The 13,372-nt window shown below is 40.3% G+C and overlaps 1 protein-coding gene across 2 annotated transcripts in view; it reads left to right on the forward strand.

The window, feature by feature from the left end:
* Positions 1 to 13,372, forward strand: part of RBM17 (RNA binding motif protein 17) — a 90,261-nt gene that overhangs the window by 51,960 nt on the left and 24,929 nt on the right. Inside the window, exon 1 of one of the 2 annotated variants that reach the window (XM_033100745.1) lies at positions 11,818 to 11,983. The exons of the other annotated variant lie outside the window; for it this stretch is intronic. The gene's annotated coding sequence lies outside the window, so the exon portion shown is untranslated. Of the gene's footprint in view, positions 1 to 11,817; positions 11,984 to 13,372 lie in introns of those variants that run through there. 2 annotated transcript variants of the gene reach the window in all.

Consider the following 13,372-nt stretch of genomic DNA (forward strand, 5'->3'; position numbering starts at 1 on the left):
ACGGCTTACAGCAAAAAAAGTTTCGCCCATGCTGCTTGTCAACTGGGGGTGGGCTACAGCTGTGCCATGTGCTGTGGGTCTCTCCAGGCGACGGTGGTCTAAAACTCTGCTCAGTCTTCGTCTTCTGCATTCCCAGATCTCAGCTTTCATTTCAAACATTATTTTTAAAGTCGGAAAACTTGGTTCATCTTAAAAAAAAAAAAAAAAATATATATATATATATATATATATATATATATATATATGGAAACCCAATGTTAAAATCAACAAAAGCAGCGTCACTCTAGTTGAGGTAGGGGTGGTGCTCTCTGAGCACGCCACTCTTCTGAATCTCCACGTATTCAGCAACCTGGAAGTTCTCCGAACCCCATGCTTTGGGGTTTTATGGAGGCTTCATTACACAGGCATGATTGATTCAAGTATTGGCCGTTGGTGACTGAACTCAATCTCCAGCCCCCTCCCCTCCCCAGAGGTCAGGGCGGGTACTGAAAGTTCCAACCCTCAATGACGTGCTTGGTTCCCCTGGTTACCAGTCTCCATCCCTAGGTGCTTTCCGAAAGTCACCTCGTTAACATAACAAAAGACACCTATATCGCTCTCATCACTTAGGAAATTCCAAGGGTTATAGGAGCTGTGTGCTAGAGCCAAGGACAAAGACCAAATATGTATTTACTATAAATTACAATGTGACACTCCTTTTATTTCACAACAGTTTCAGAACTCAGAGGGGAGAGAGATAAAATTAATTTGCACCCCGAAATCCCAACATTGTGGGGTATAATAGAAAAACTTTAATCATTGAATAAGGTTGGGGGGGGGTATAGTTTCTTTGAACCCTGAGGTTATATGACTCTATAATGACTGTTTCATTTCATCCCCTTGTCTCACTCAAGAAAGCATAAAGGCATGCAGGAGAGTCACCTTATAGTCTTTAACAGGAGTACAGGCTTAAAGAATATGTTTCAGATTTTCTTTCTTTCCAGGATGATATTCAAGTCTAAACAGAATGTTTCTTCTCAGAGCAGAGAAAAACCAACTCTCACAGAAATGGGAAACAAATGGATGGAAACACATGAAATTCTGTTTTGTAATAGAGAGAAACTATGTTTTTGCTTTTAAGGAAGAAATCTTAGATATAAAGAAAATGAAGGCAAGGAAGGAAGGAGGGATACAGGTGAAAAAAGACAAAAATTCACTAGTACTTCTTGTTCTGTTTCTTTGACGGTCACAATTACAGATACTCAGCTCAGATAAAGACATCCTCCTTAATGCTTGCCATCTTTTCGCATGATAGGGCAGGTACTATTTAGTAACAGAGCTGCCACCTTACCTTGAAATGTGATGGAAGGTAGAAGTGAGGGGAACAGGAGAAAAGACTCTCATTTGCCCCAAAGTCTTCGCCATCATTTTTCTAACCACACATACATGTGCGCTCCATGCTTCATCTTGATTTTCAGGCTCCCTGTTAGGAAACAACCCTCTGGTTTAAAAATGTGTGTTTTGGAATATGAGAGTGGACTGTGGGGAATCTTATTTGGAGGTATTAGACTAGAAAAAGAACTTCAAGTAGGATCATAAATAAGCCATTGAACAAATCAATAGTCCATCACTGAGTATGTAGTTAAATATATAAGAAATGATAGGAGGTAATTTTTGGAAATCTTTATTACAAAAGACATTTTTATGTAAGATGCTAAATAGGATGCATGTGGCCAGTACACAAAACCCTAGAGCTTAGAAATAAATTACCTTCTGAACTGAAAATTAACAAGGGAATGTGAGCTACGTAGAAATAAGACAAAAATTATTGCCATGAATGTCTGAAACACATGTCCAATGAAGATAATGTATGTGTAAGAAGTGGGCAGATTGGAACATGAATGTAATTTTAAAAATTTTAAATCTGATAACATTTTGGTTGCCCATTGAAAGAATATGCGAACAGAAGGAAGACTGTCTCCAGAGAGTTTTTGAAAGGGAGCCCAAAGAACAAGATTTTTTCATCCAAGGAGAGAGAGTGCTCAGTTCATCCGACACGTGTGCTTTCTTTGTGGCTGAGGATGGACACAGATGATATTGTAGGAATCAGCTCAAGATAACATGTCTGCTGCTTGGCTTTACCGTATCCTCCCAGGTTACAAAAGTCTTTCTTCCAGACTCCATCCGACTTCCAGTCCCTTAAAAGGGAATCAGAAGTACAGCCTCAGAAGTAAAAGGGGTCTTACGGTCATCTAGTCCAGGATTTGAAATGGCGGTGTCCTGACACACTGGTGGGGCTTTACATGTAGCGATGACTGTGGCAACTAAGGAGTCACAAACATCCCAGGATCCACCACCTTCATAAATTAGACTACAGTTAGCCTTTGAACTTCATTCCAACTGACCTGTGCATGGCTATTCTTTTGAGAGGAAAGTGAGTGAAATTGCAGCTGGTACCCATTCCTGTAAATCTACCCTGGGTAGTTGATGGTGTGCTTCATGTGTGTCACTACACACGCAAGTCAGTGACCCTTGTGATGCGCTTGGGCTTCCTCTACCTCATAGTCCACTTTGTGCACCTCAAACCCATTTGCAAGTTCCCTTTCTTTATTCAGCCCAGAGCTGAGTCATATGCATAGTGCAGATAAGTTACTATTGATGGTGATGAAATCCTGGAAAGTTGGAAGGTGTGCATACTGTCTTAAAATGGCAATAGCAGTATAGGCCATTTTAATAGCATCAGAAGCCATTTTAAGACCTACTGCCTGCTCACCAGGAGAGCTCAAAGGTGACAGCCTACAGCTTTCTTCTTAGTTCCTAAATATTTCCAATACCGTCCCCTTTGAAGTTTATAACAGTAGATCAAAAGTCTTCCAACTCTGTTGTCTATAAGACACCCAGTTTAAATGTAAAGATACATATATATATGTATATATATGTACAAAGTAAATGGATGAAGAAAAATACACCAAGCTAGCACTAGTCCAAAGAAAGCAGGAGTAGCTATACTAACTTCAAACAGAACAGACCTCAAAGCAAGGCAAGTTATCGGGGATAAAGCAGGACATTATATAATGATTAAGAGGTCAAGTTTCTAAAAAGACATCAGTTTTTTAATGTGTATTTACCTAACAACAGCATCAAACTACGTGACCCAAAAACTGATAGAACTGCAAGGAGAAAATAAATGAATCATCTATCACAGCTGCAGACTTTAACACCTCTCTCAGAAATGGACAGATTCAGCAGGCAGAAAATCAGTAAAGATGTAGCTGAACTTAACACCTTCAATCAACAGGGTATAATGGATTTGCTGACCACTTCATTTGACAACAACAATATGCACGTTTTTCTCAAGCTCACGTGAAACATTCACCAAAGTAGACCACATTCTGGGCCATCCAACACACCTTAACAAATTTAAAATAGATATCATGCACCATCTGCTCTCAGACCACAGTGGAATTAAACTAGAAATAAATAACAGAAAGATAAATGGAAATTCCCCAAATATGTGGAGATTGAACAACACACTTCTAATTAACACATGGGTCAAAAAAGAAATCTCAAGAGAAATTAAAAAGTATTTTGAACTAAATGAAAATGAAAACACAACTTATCAAAATTTGTGGGATGCAGAGAAAGCAGTGCTTAGATATTAATTTATAGCATTGCATGAATATATTAGAAAAGAAGAAAAATCTAAAATCAATCTTCCAAGTTCCCTCTTAGGAACCTAGAGAAAGAAGAACAACTTAAGCCTAAAGTAAGAAGAAAGGAAGTAATACGAGATAGAATAAAAGTTAATAAAATTGAAAACAAGATATCAATAGACAAAATCAATTAAACCAAAACCTGGTTCTTTGAAAAGATCAATAAAATTAATAATGCTCTAGACAGGCTAACTAAGAAAAAAAGAGAGAGAAGAGAAAAAAATATTAATATCGCAAATGAAAGAGGGGACATCACTACATATCCTATAGACATTAATAGAATGATAAAGGAATACCATGAACGACTCTATGCCCACACCCTAGATTAAATGGACCACTTCCTTGAAAGAAACAATCTGCCAAAACTAACACAAAACTAAACGTACTCTTATTATACAATCCAGCAATCATGTTCCTTGGTATTTACCCAAAGGAGTTCAAGAACTATGTCCACACAAAAACCTGCACACAAATGTTTATAGCAGTTTTACTCATAATTGCCACAACGTGGAAGCAACCAAGATGTCCTTCAGGAGCTGAATGGATAAATAAACTGGTCCATCCAGACAATGGAATATTATTTGACACTAAAAAGAGCCATCAAATCATGAAAAAATATGGAAGAACTTTAAATGCACATTACTAAATGAAAGAAGCCAATCTGTAAAGGCTACATACTATATGATTCTAGCTCTAAGACATTTTGGAAGAGGCAAAATTATGGAGACAAAAGAGCAGTGGTTGCCAGCGGTTGCGGGTGGGAAGGAGATGAAAAGGCAGAGCACAGAGGATATTTAAGGCAATGAAATTACTCTGTATGATACTGTAATGATGTATATATATATATATATATATATATATATATATATATATATATCATCACACATTTGTCCAAACTCATAGAATACTCCAGAATATTTTTAGGGTATACGAGGTCAGACAATTAAGTTCGTGAACTCATCCTAGAAAAAGTGCTACGTACCTCATTGCTGAATATTACTACGGTCACCTTCGAAGTACTCCCCTTGGGAAGCTATGCACTGATGCCAGCGCCTAGTCCACCCTTCAAAGCAATTTTGTAACTCTTTTTCTGGAATGGCCATCAGAGCTGTCGTCGTATTACCCTTGATGTCCTGAATGTTATCAAAATGTCTTCCTATCAATATTTCCTTTACCTCTGGGTAAATACAGAAGTCATTGGGGGCCAGATCAGGTGAGTAGGGAGGGTGTTCCAATACAGTTATTTGTTTACTGGCTAAAAAGTCCCTCACAGACAGTGCCCTGTGAGCTGGTGCATTGTCGTGATGCAAAAGCCATGAATTGTGGGCGAAAAGTTCAGGTCGTTTAACTTTTACACACAGCCTTTACTTCTAAATAGTAAACTTGGTTAACTGTTTGTCCAGTTGGTACAAATTCCTAATGAGTAATCTCTCTGATGTCAAAAAAGTTTAGCAATATCGTTGCAACAAGTTCACAAACTTAATTGTCAGACCTCATATGTGTTGGAATCTGTTTTTCTCTTCTAGCCTTTGTTTCTCTCCATCAGCAGCTGCAAGGATACTTACAATGCAGTTTCTCTCCTCTACCCAGCCTCAGTTATAGACAGCTTCCCACAAAAGCACTTCCCCTCATCCACCCTATTCTGCATCTCTTTTATTTCATTCCCACCAGTCCAGTGTAAGCCTCTTCCTCTGGAGAGCTGTGTTCTCCCTGTGTCTGAGACATTCGGCTGCAGGGCCTGTGCTGTTTTTCTTTCCCTGCATAGGGACAGCCCTTCCCGAGTCCAGAGTCCGAGATGCATTCTGGTTAAAGATGGAGTTTCCACTTCTGTTTCTGATCCTATCTGTGTCTTTAGGTGACACCTGATGAAAGGCTGTGCAACTCTCCCTGTCCTTGTTAAAACTGGAGGGTTCGTTCGGCCTGGGCTTTGATGTTCAAAATCAAAGTTCTTAACTTTCTGAACTGCAGTACTGATCTTGGGCAAGTTTCTAAGAAATTGGGCTCAGAGATTCCAAGATGGAACTCAATAAATCTAAGGAAGCATTTAAGAATGTTAAGTCCTACTGCAATGTTGTTAGAAAAAAAATGTTATCTCGGACTTACAAATGTTTTTTCACTTTAGCACAGTGAGCTTGGTCTCTGCTCATGTTTGATTAGTGGAATAAGGCATCAAGTTTCAGAGACTAGGCTTTGGAATTAGGAAACTTTGGGTTCAGGTAGTTGGGACGTTGGGCAAATCATTTCTCTAAGCTGCCCCTTTTTCATCTGTAAATGGGGATGATGACAGCTACCTTATAGGGCTCTTATAAGTAGATATAAGGAGAATAACTTATAAGAAGAATAAGTTAGATGACATGTATGTAAATCACTCAGTCCAGGGCTGGTACATAGAAAGGGCTTGATGTTATAAATGGTATGATTTGTCAGAGTGGGAAGAACAGGGCAGTTCCTATGGCAGTGTGGAGACTAAAGTTTAAAGTCTCATAAACTGTAGAGTGCTGGAGATAGATCTGGGTGTAACATCACTCTCCTGCTCTTATTGACATTGCTTTCTCATCAGGAGGCAGCTTAAGACATTAAAAAGCACACTCATTTCAGACAGTCAGGCAGACCTGGGTTCTCATCACAGTTCAGCCATTTACTAATTTGCATAACTTCAGCAGATGACTTGACCTCTCTGAGCCTCAGTTTCCTGTTCATAATGACACCTGTGTGTCATTGGCTAGATAGGGATAACTGAGATGATTTATGTTGAAATTCCCAGCATTCAGTTGGCACTACTTCTCTACCATTCTATTAGGTTGGTGCAAAAGTAATTGCGCGTTTTGCAATTATTTCTAACCTTTTAAACCGCAATGACTTTTGCACCAACCTAATATGAATGTTTTACCTCTGTGCTGAACTGTCACCATGATTCTCTGCAACGCTTTTGCTCCACGGAGGGAGAGAGTGTAACTTGAAAGGGTTACTAATCCCTCGAAACCCTCTGTTCACAAAATAACTCATTTCCCAATCCTGCCACGTAAGCCACTGATCTGGCTTTGATGACCTGATCACACATTGAGGACCACATTAAGGGTGTAACTCAAAGCTGTACTCACGATCAAAGTTCTGGAAAAAGGTTTGCTTCTTCCTACACACTCTGGGGATGGCCCCAAACAACATGATGAAAAGATAACAGACCCCCACGGAGTCATTGCTCTCAGATCAAGCTCTTGGCCTCAATGCTCCACGAGTGGGAACATCACTGCTGGAAAGTGATAAAAAGGTTTTATAATTTTATTGACCATTTTAGGTGTGTGCATATGTAAACTTGGCATCTAAAAAACTATTCACATGAAAGTCATAAAACATGCACCAAAATTATGTTTTTAAAAAAGTAAATTTCTTACTGAACGGATTAGTTTTCAATCAATCCAACAATTCCAAACTTATGGAAAATCTTGTCGAACAAGCAGAACAGACATCAATGGGTAAAAATTATTGAACACTTTTTTAAAGTTCAGAAAATTTTACATACTTAAAAAATTTGGGGCGTAGCTGCTTAGCTCAGTTGGTTAGAGCGTGGTGCTGGTAACACCAAGGTTGCAGGTTCGAACACTGCATGGGCCACTGTGAGCTAAGCCCTCCTAAAACAAACAAAAAAAATTACTGGCAAAAAGTACAAATAAGCGAAAAAAGATAAATGCAAAACTGCTATCATCCTACCTATCCAGAGAAAACCATATTGGCAAATATCTCTTACATATGTTTTCTGTGTGTATTTATATACTTCTAAAACAAAAATGGAATTCTTCCATATAAATTGTCACCCAACATAAAAAAATTGCACTAAGTCTTTATTATCGACTATTTAGTTTGTGTCTAAATTTTACTATAAACAATACAGAGCAGGAGTAACTGTAGAGAATGACTTAGAAAGGAAGAAAATGTAGGGGGGAAAAATTCTGAAAAATTGACACAGCTGCTTAGAGTTATATAAAAACGAACAAAAATCATCCTTTATGTTACGTCAAAAGTGTCACAACACAGAGTCCCTGGGAATAACCATTTTTGATCAAATTATAATTGTGTTCAAACTGTCATCTTAACTAACATGTTTTCCTTCTACCCTTTATTTTTCACTCCTCTTGCCCTCCTTCAGTCTCTGTCTGACGTACCCTGTGTACTTTGGTTTCATTCTAGCCATTTTCCGCTGGCCTAAGCACCTCCCTCATCTCCTTTCTTTCTAGAACATCTGCCATGCTAATTTCTGGTTTTTGGTCAATTCTACCATCTACTTTCTGCCCTCCTCCCTCCAGGCGGCTGAGCACTGATGGAGAAAAATCATACAAGTTTTTTCTCTAGTGTCACTAGGTATGTTTGCTCTCCAGCCTGGACTGGCCCCATGAGCCTCTTGTCGTTTCCTTTCTTCTGAATCGCCACAATTTGTTTATCCTGTCTGCTCATTGCATGGCCAGGGTTACAGTCCTCCATCTCATTAAAATAAAAGTAATATTAGTTACCTTTGACAGGAAATGGAAGCAAGAATGAAGTTTCTAATGTTCTCAGAGATGGGAGGTGGAGGGCGGGAAAGAGTTCCTAAGGATTAAACTAGAAAATTTCTCAACAATGGAGGTGACTGCATCTATGCTCTGTAAACCAAAAAGTTGTCCGTTAATGTGTGATTTAATGATTTGGAAATGCACAAATCTCCAGCCACAAAGGGAGGAGATAATAACCAGGCTGCAAACTAGAGATGTCCTGTGGATGAGGGCGGCTTGGTAGACAGCAGATTCCACTTGGAAAGTCCCCAAGGCTCTGGGCCTCAGCATCAGAGCTTTTGCCCATCCACCTTTGCTTTGATCAGGGGTTAGGGAGACCTAGTCCAGACACCTTCTGTCTTTGCTTTCCAGGCCCTTTCTCCTCTGAGCTCGATAGAGAGCCAGAAATTATCAGAGGCATTTGGTAAATGCATTTGATCTCTTAAATGTTCAATGAACATATCTTATTTCAAGAATGACTTTCCCCTTTTCCCTCTCCTTTTCCATTAACCACATTTTAAGTCTGGCTGAAAGCCCAGCATTCCAGCCCCAAGCACAGTGGGTTTTCTTCTTATGGGTGGGGGGAGGGGGTGCTGGGAGGGCTGATCCCCAAATGCTAGGAATACCTTATACTAGGACTCAGGATTTCTGTCCTAATGCTATACTAATTTTTTTTTTTAATATTTTATTGGGGAAGGGGAACAGGACTTTATTGGGGAACTGTGTGTACTTCCAGGACTTTTTCCAAGTCAAGTTGTTGTCCTTTCAATCTTAGTTGTGGAGGGTGCAGCTCAGCTCCAGGTGCAGTTGCCGTTGTTAGTTGCAGGGGGCACAGCCCACCATCCTTTGCAGGAGTCTAACCGGTAACCCTGTGGTCGAGAGCCCACTGGCCCATGTGGGAATCAAACCGGCAGCCTATGGCATTAAGAGCATGGAGCTCCAACCGCCTGAGCCACTGGGCTGGCCCTATACTAATATTCTATTTAGAATCTTTGGATTGAGATTCATAAGAGAATGGCCTACAGTTTTCTTTGGGCTATATTTGTTGGGTATCACTACTGTGCCATCTCCACAAAAGAAATTTTAAGCTTTCCTTCTTTTCCTAGGCTCTGAAACAGTGTATCAGAATTCATTGGCCCTACAGTCCTGGTAATATTCCCAAAACAGGGATTTGCAGGGAGTAGCTCTTGCAGGGAGTAGCTCTTGCAGGGAGTAGTTCTTTGCTCTTCTTCTCTGTTTCTCCTGTGATTGTCTGTCTGTTTAAATTTCATAACTCATCTAAAGTCCATTTTGAGAAATTATGTTGTCCTAAAAATGATATATTTCACCGAGATTTTTCTAACTGATTTGATAAAACTAAACAAAGTCATCTCTTAAGATAATTTTAATTTCCTCGCATCTGGAGTTCATTTCCCTTATTCTGTATTTCGTATAGTTGTACTTTCTCCCCTTTTTCTTGTTTAGTTAACAGCTCACCTATTTATTTTCAAAGAATCAGCTCTTGAATTTATTTTTTTACTTCTGTATTTTTCTGTTTTATGCACCATCATTTTAGGCTTTTATTTCTATTAATTATATCCTCTGCTTTTCGAAGGTTTATCCTGTTCTATTTCTATCTTTTTACATGGGTGCTTATTTTATTTAGTTTATTCTAACTTTTTAATTAATACAATCATTAAAACCATGAATTTTCCTCGTGGTACTATTTTAGCAAAATTGCTTGGGTTCAGATATATCATTTTCATACTTTTCTAAGTATTACCTATTTTGTTTTTTGTTTTCCTTTTTGATCCAAATGTTATCTAAGCACTTAAAAACTTCCAAGGAGTAAGAATGTTTTATTTTCTGTTTTGTCATAATTTCTAGTTTTACTGAATTGTGATCAGGTAATATTATTCATATGGTTCTACTTATTGGAATATATTAAGATTTTATCTGTGGCTTAAAATATGGCCAGTTGTTGTGAATGTTCCAAGGACACTTAAAAAGATGTAATCTCGTGTTAGGGTACAGAGTTTGATATATTAGAGCTACCAAATTAATTATATTTTTAGGTCTTCTCTATTCTCATTTACCTCTGTGCCCTTAAGCTGGCAAGGACTTTACTAAATATTTCTGTCTATTCATTCTCTTTATATCTCCTATAATGTTTGCTATGAATAATGAAATTGTGTTATTCAATGCATGTGAGTAGATATATCTATTTTTTTCTTCATTGTGAATTGTAACTCTTATGATTATAAAATGCCCTTCTTACTCTCCTTGAATGCTTTCTACCATGAAATCAACCATGTAATTGTAAGTTTGTGGTCCCTGATTTCTTTATGTTTGCTTATTCCTAGTATAGCTTTTCTGTTCTTATATTTTTTAACTTTCAGAATCACTCTATTTTATATATTTTCTTGTACACAACACAACAAGTTGTGTTATGATTTGTGCTCCAATCTGAAGTTGTATTTTTTTTAAATAGTTAAGTTTAGCTCATTTACATTTATTCACATGTTTGATCTTAGTTCTGTCATATTGTTTTGTTATGCTTTCTGTTTTGTAACTTTTTCAAATATTTCACTATGTGCTTTTGTTTGATGGGTTGTAGTTGTGTGTATGTGTTTTGATTATTTGAAAGATTTGTATTTTTGTTCTGGGTTACCACAATAATTTTAATATTACATGATGTCCTTAATCATCTATTTCTTTAGATTGTCTATTGGCTCCTTACTATATTTCTTTCTTTTCTCCTTTTTCTTAATCACCAAATTTTAGTTGATTATATTCTTTCTTAGTATGCTCCTTTGTACTAAGATGTATACTTAAATCTCTACTATTTGATTTATCAGTGTGAAATATTTTTACCCCCAATTATAGATATGAAAATCATATTTACATAACATCGCATTTTCTCTTTTTCTCCCAACTTTTGTTATAGTGTGTTTTTTTTTTAAATTATTATGGGGGAATACTGGGAAACACTGTGTTTTTCCAGGACTCATCAGCTCCAAGTCAAGTATTTGTTTACAATCCAGTTGTGGAGGGCTCAGCTCACTGGCCCATGTGGGAATGGAACCTGCAACCTGGGTGTTATGAGCACTGTGCTTTAATCAACTGAGCCAACCAGCAGCCCTTGTTATATCATTTTTAAATTGTGAGGCTTTAACACTTACATAGCCCTAAACTCCATATCTATTGTTTCCTTAATCATACACTTATGTCAGTGTTTTTTCCATTTCTTTTGCAGCAATTTTCCCATTCATCTCGCCTATGGTGATTTATTTTCAGCTTTGTGCATATATATGAATGGTTTTGAATGAATGAGAACGAAGATCTAGGTAGGATTCTTTCCCTCTTTCCTATTAGAATGCAGTTGGCTGCCAAAGACATCTTTGCAGCCTTGGACCATTTCTCCTTCTCACCATCTGGGGTCTCTGCCGGGCTCTCCTAAGATTCTGAAATTTCACAAATTGCCCCACTGCGACACCTCTTGGCGAAAGAGAAACACGGGCGGAGGGGAGATGCGTGCAATGCGGTCCTCCAGGCGGCAGGGGGCACCGCGGCGAGGCGACTGCAGCGCAGGCGAGTCTCTCTCCCGGCCGCACGCGCTCCTTGACCCCGCGCCGGCGCGCGCCCTGCGGACTCGGCGTAGGGGTTGGCGCCGGCTGCAGGAGCGGCCGTCACAGGCTTACGCCGAGTGCGCCCAGCGCGCCCTTCCCGCGGTGCCTTGGCCCTGGAGCGCCGCCGCGGCTCATGGGGAGAGTCGGCCTGGCGGGCCGGGTAAGTGGCGCCCCGAGGGGCGCGGGCCGGGCGGCGTGGTGGGGAGTGAGGGCGGGAGCGCATCCCCGGGGGGCTCTGGACGCGAGGCCGTGGCTTTAGGCCGCGCCGCCATGGGGCGGGAGGTCTCGGGCCGGCCCCCGGAGCCGCCGGCGCCGTCGGACGCCAGGCGGGCCCCCGACCCCGGAGACCCTACCTGTTTCCCTTCGCACCCCGCCGCCACGTTCCTTTATTTGCCTCGGGTCATCGGGGCCTCGAACTCTTCCTCTTTACTTCTCAGTCTTCCTTTTTCTCGTCTGTCTGTTTCTGTTTCTTTTGGACCCGACAGCGTGTTTCTCTCCCCTCTTGGTCGTGTTTTGAAAAAGTTGCTCCGTTCCTAAACCCCGGTAGCCAGGCCTGTCACCTGTGGCCTAGCAACTTGCACTCCTCCGAGGCCCAGGGAGGGGAGAGGAAAGAAGCTGTTTCCTTCCCGGACCGCAGAAGTTCAGATGTTGGTTATCTCACAGAGACGAGGGGTTTACCTGGACAGGTGAAGGAAGACCTGACTCGGGCGTTCCCCAGTTCTTGTCCTTTTAAAGCGGTGTTTTCAGCTGTGGTGACCAGTCATCGACCCTTTTTTTTTTTTTTTTTTTTTTTTTTTTTTTTTTTTTGAGCATCTCTTCTCGCCCAGACTGTGAGTTATGAACAGCATATACGAGATAAATAAGATTCTGTCCCTGCCCTCAAGAGTTTGGCCTCTAGGGGAACAATCCTAAAAACCGCTGCTGGGTTGATCCGAGGGACTTCGAGGGTGGTCTGGAAAGGCTTCCAAGAGGGAGTGATGCTTACAACCGAGTCTCCGAGGTGTATTGTTAGCCCTGCAAGTTGGGGAAAAGGTTCCCTGCAGAGGAAAGAAGTGTAAAGGTAGCCGAGGTGAAGAACCATAGTGCATTCTGGAAACCACAGGTAAGGAAGGGCAAGAGGTTCAGGAGAGGTAGTCAGGTCAGATCAGGAAGGTTTTTTGATTAGTCGGTTAATGAGAGCCCTTGAGGGTACTTACTGCTAGAACCAGGGATACGGATGGAAAATATTCCGAATAAGGGCAAAATTTGGCATATATGCAGGTGGATGAGGACCGTAACTCCCAGCAGCAGGAGGAGTTTTTAAAGGATGCAACTCATCCTTTTGTGGCAACAAAAACAGTTGCCACGTTTTTATAGGATAAAGGCCACAGACAGTTTGACCATGATAAAGAAATTCAGGAACTGTGGGGTAACAAGCGGAGGGTGTTTCATTTTTCGAATTGTATTAACGAATGTGCTGCATGCTGTGTAGTTTAGAGAGAGTAGATTGTGAGATAGACAAAAACAATGGTGTAAAAGAATTGTTACCAGTGAAGAGCTATTCTGATTG

The sequence above is a fragment of the Rhinolophus ferrumequinum genome (genome assembly GCF_004115265.2).
Source record: "Rhinolophus ferrumequinum isolate MPI-CBG mRhiFer1 chromosome 5 unlocalized genomic scaffold, mRhiFer1_v1.p scaffold_110_arrow_ctg1, whole genome shotgun sequence".
Lineage (NCBI taxonomy): Eukaryota > Metazoa > Chordata > Mammalia > Chiroptera > Rhinolophidae > Rhinolophus > Rhinolophus ferrumequinum.